This window comes from Amblyraja radiata, chromosome 38 (assembly GCF_010909765.2).
Source record: "Amblyraja radiata isolate CabotCenter1 chromosome 38, sAmbRad1.1.pri, whole genome shotgun sequence".
In the NCBI taxonomy this organism is placed as follows: domain Eukaryota; kingdom Metazoa; phylum Chordata; class Chondrichthyes; order Rajiformes; family Rajidae; genus Amblyraja; species Amblyraja radiata.
The window spans coordinates 13,763,651-13,768,367 of NC_045993.1; the positions used below are offsets into that span (position 1 = coordinate 13,763,651).

Genomic DNA, 4,717 nt, shown 5'->3' on the forward strand with positions numbered 1-4,717 from the left:
TAAGTGAAGGTAAGCAGTCCATCACTTGGCAGACAGAGAAAGCAATAAAGAAAGTATTTGACAGCTAATCTACGGTCTAATATCCCGTGTAGAAGGAAGTAAATCACATGAAGTATCAGGTAGTGGTGGCCACGGGAACTGAGTCTACACAACACACACACAGTTTAAACCCCGGTTCCAAAGATTCAAATCTTTAAGGTTAAACAAAACTCACCATAAAGAAATTCAAGCAGCGATGGATGCATGGGTTTGAGGAAGCCTGCGTTCAGCTGTTAATCCAGGGCTTCAGCTGGGCTACTTAGCGTTAATGTTGAACTCCTGCAGCTTGCTGGTGAGGAAGAGCTTCATGTTTTTCTCTCTCTCTCTCGCTCCCTCTCTCTCTCCTTCTCTCTCGCTCCCTCTCTCTCTCTCTCGCTCCCTCTCTCCTTCTCGCTGGTCTACTGAACGACAGTTAATCTGGATCCAGCTCAGAGACACGGATCAGAGCGCTACCGGTGAGAGGCTGAGTGAGCTGTGAGCGGACGGGGAGAACAGCTCCATCCACATCTCCGGCTGGAGTTATAAGCCCTCGTTGTAAAGATACCTCATTAGTACCTTCAGTGCCCTGCTGTGAACACCATCCACTTGCTGCAGCCTTTTGAAATCAAAGGGAAATAAAACCAAACAAGTCAACAGCGCCTTGTATTCTGAGCCAGAGCTTTTGTTTAACTCCTTGGCTGAGTTTGATATGGTGAAAGGGAATCGTCATTCAGCTCATTGTGTTTTGTCCTTTGAACCAAGTCCTGTTGCCCTTCGGTATCTGTGGAGTGGAGGCGTGCCCAAGAGTCCATTAGTCGGGAGGCGAGAGGCAGAATGATGCTGGCTTTACTCCGCACCTGCCTCAGGCATGGTGCCCCTTCCTGCTGGAGAGAGACATTGCCCTTCCTCCCACGCCGGCCATCTTGTGGCCACGTCGACTGGGGAGCTGGTGCCAACTGTGGCCCCATGGCGTGAGGGGGCAGGGGACCCACATCCAGATCCCACCCTGCCAGTGCCCGCCCTGTACCCTGCCATTAGTTTTTTAAATTTAGTTTAGTTTTAGAGATAACATCGAGCACATTGCACTGGACAGGAGCTCCTGGAGGTAATCCGCGCAGGAAGGAGCTGCACGTCGCGAAATGGAAGTACGCCGTGTCGCAGAGACAAAACGACAGCACCGTAGGGAGAGAGAGAGAAGGGGGCTCGACAACTACCAACCACCGCCAGTCTCCACTACCCACGTTGCACCGAGGTGTGTGGATCGCGGATCAGCCTCTACAGACATCTATCTGCAGACCCACAAGTAGACGACCCTACGGAGAGGAGAGGACAGTCATACACGTTTCCAGTGACCACCGATGAGAGATACAACGCAGAAACAGGCCCTTCGGCCCACCCAGTCCGCACCGACCAGTGATCCCCGCACGTTAACACTATCCTACACACACTAGGGACAAGTGTATACAAGCCCAGCTGCTCCATTCTCTCAGCATATGACAGTCCCGCCATCCCGGGAATTAACCTTGTAAACCTACGCTGCACTCCCTCAATAGCAAGAATGTCCTTCCTCAAATTAGGGGACCAAAACAGCACACAATACTCCAGGTGTGGCTTCACTAGGGCTCTGTACCACTAGAGTTTACACCTTTTAATCCCGGCAGCATTCCGGTTAACAAAGGCACAAAGTGCTGGATTAAGTTTGCGGGTCTCTGTGGAAAGTGGTGGGGATGAGGAGATGTGGCTGGTAGTGGGATCATGTTGGAGGTGGCGGAAATGTGGTCGTCTGGTCGCGAGCAGAGCTAAGGAACACAGGGGCGAGCCGGTTGAGGGATCCATCTGTAACAGCTACCTGAGCCGTTGAGTTCCTCCAGTACTTTGTGCTTTGCTGAAGATTGCAGCACCTGCGGTTCCTTGTGTCTCCACCTCACCCCCTTGCTTTCACCCACGTTCCTTGCGGGCGATCACTTCCACTTCCTGCGTAAACCATCTTCCTTTTGGTTTCAATTGCTGTTACACCGATTGTTTGAATTGATTGATAGTTACAGCACAGAAACAGGCCCCTCAGCCCACAGACTTCCTGACAAACATCGACACCTTCTTCTCCAGCTTCAGACATGATGTCCATGCTGACCATCGATCACCCTACAAGCAGAGTTCCAGTCTGTTCAACCTCTCCCTATATCACAGGCACCTTCTGTCTGAAGAAAGGTCTCGACCCGAAACGTCACCTATTCCTTTGCTCCCCAGATGCAGCCTCACCCGCTGAGTTTCTCCAGCATTTTTGTCTGCCTTTGCCTCCTGGTAACATCTTCGTAAATCTTTCTTCTTTCCACCCTTTCCAGCAGGACATCTTTCATGTAACATGTGTCCAAAGCTAGTCCCAATAATACGGCCTCACCAACGTCTGATACAACTGCAACATGACTTCCCAACTGTCCAGAAGAAACATCCAGTTTCATCGTATTCCACGAGATTCATGGTGAAGAGCTTCTTCTTATCGAGCCCACTCTCAAGATTAGAAGTTGTTCAGCCATAGTTGAACACACGTCTGGGCATCTGCATGCAATGGTGTCTGTCTTGTTGCTTCTTGTGCTTCTTGTGCGTGGTGGCGGAAAGATTGGTGAAAGCAGGGCCGCGACGTGAACGCTCTTTCCTTGACCCCATGGTTAAGATAGAATGGAGTCACAAGTGATTGCTGATGCTGGAGTCTTGCACTGGATTAACTTGAGCAGGTCAGGCAGCATCCGTGGAGTGAGTGGACAGCCGACGTTTGGGTCAAGACGCTAGAATGGCCTCTGGAGAGAAGGAATGGGTGACATTTCAGGTCGAGACCCTTCTTCAGACTGACGTCAGGGGGGGAGGGAGAAACATAGATAAGGAAGGGTGAATGGGTGAAAACAGGGCAAAAGGAATGGAGATTATGGAAATATAGAATAGTTCATTGTTAGATCTGTTGTTAGCTGGGAGAATATAACAAAGCAAACAGATAAAATGTAGTCGGAGACAGTAAAGGGCCTGTCCCAATTGGGTGTCATTTGCGCGTCATGCAGGTGGCACACGAAGATTTCGCGAATCCCAAAATCCTGGGGCGCCGGGCGCGACTGCCTACGTCATCACGCACCATGCGCGCGTCGTGCGTCGTGACGCATAAATAATGTCGCGTAAATGACACCCATGTGGGACAGGCCCTTAAGACTGGTCGGACGACTAGGAAGGGGGAGGGATGCAGAGAGAGGGAAAGCTAAGGGTTACTTGTTTAAGGTGCTGCCGGTCCCACTGAGTTACTCCAGCATTTTGTGTCTATCTGAGGCCATAAGAAGGTAGGTAAATATTCTGTGCCTCATCAGATACTGATGAAGCTGGAGAAGAGATTGCAGGAGCTCTGGCTGAGATGATGAATCATCGCTAGGCACAGATGAGATGACAGAAGACTGGTGTGACTAATTTTGTGCCTTTATTTAAGAAGAACTGCAAAGAAAAACCTGGGTTACTACAGATCACTAAGCCAAACATCTGTGGTTACTGGAGAGGATTCTGAGGGATAAGATATACATGTAGTTGGAAAGACAGCAGTTGATTAGGGATATGTAGAAAGGGAGTGCAGATGCTGGTTTAAACAGTAGACATAAAAAGCTGGTGTAACTCAGTGGGACGGACAGCATCTCTGGACTCCAGACATGTGGCCTGTCCCAATGAGTTACTCCAGCTTTTGTGTCTATCGTCTATATGAATGTCCCTGTCTCACGGCCAGTGTGCCATCAGTCAGGGTCTGAAGAAGGGTCTCAACCTGAAACCATCCATAGATGCTGCCTCACCCGCTGAATTTCTCCAGCATTTTTGTCTACCTGCCAGTGTGCCAAAGGCCTTTTTCACCATCCTTTCTACCTGGGATGCCACTTTCAGGGAAGTGGTATCGCAGTACTCCAAGATACCTCTGTTCTACAATACTCCCCAGCACCCTCCCATTCACTGTGAAGGTTCTGCCCCAGTTTGGTTTCTTGAAATGCAACCTCACACTATCTGAATGATATTTGCCACTTGCCCAGCTGATCAAGATGGCACTGTAACCCTTGATCACCATCTTCACTGTCTGCGACGCCCCCTGTTTTAGTTAATCTGCAAACTAACTATTCGTGCCGTCTACTTTAATTGTTGTGGGCGACAACCTGCGGCCTGTGGACTTTAACACCACAAAGCCTGCAGTCGTCTTTCTTACAGTTTGGCTTTCTTCCCAACCAATTGTTCAAGCGCTTTTGATTGCAACATGCGCCTTAATTTAGCTCAACAAAGAAACTGACAAGTTACTAAAGAACTGTAAGAAGAGGCCGAAACGGGAGCTCCATGTTCCGATCCGTCCCGACGCCGGAGTTTCCATCATCCCGACGCGAGGGCTTCGGACATCGGACTGTCGGCAGCGGAGGGTTCAACTTCCCCGACCACGGGGGAACAAAGGAGGAAGATGACTGAACTTTATTACCTTCCATCACAGTGAGGAATGTGAATTCCTCTGTGGTGGATGTTTATGTTAAATTTTATTTTAGTGGCTGTGTGTCTTGTTGCTTTTCACTTAGTATGGCTGTATGGTAGCTCAAATATTGTACCTTGATTGGTGCATGGGACATTCGAACTTGAACTTGAAATACCAATGTGTCCAGCACCTATTCTTGAGGCACAGCACTTGTCTAGTGTGAGAAGAATC

At 49.4% G+C, this 4,717-nt stretch overlaps 1 protein-coding gene across 2 annotated transcripts in view; it reads right to left on the reverse strand.

The window, feature by feature from the left end:
- The window catches only part of LOC116967079 (protein shisa-9-like), a 97,752-nt gene extending 96,836 nt beyond the window's left edge, over positions 1–916 (reverse strand). The window contains exon 1 of one of the 2 annotated variants that reach the window (XM_033013556.1): positions 215–916. The gene's annotated coding sequence lies outside the window, so the exon portion shown is untranslated. The remainder of the gene's footprint in view (positions 1–214) is intronic. The other variant, XM_033013555.1, reaches the window with a different exon arrangement.
- Positions 917–4,717: the final 3,801 nt, after the last annotated feature.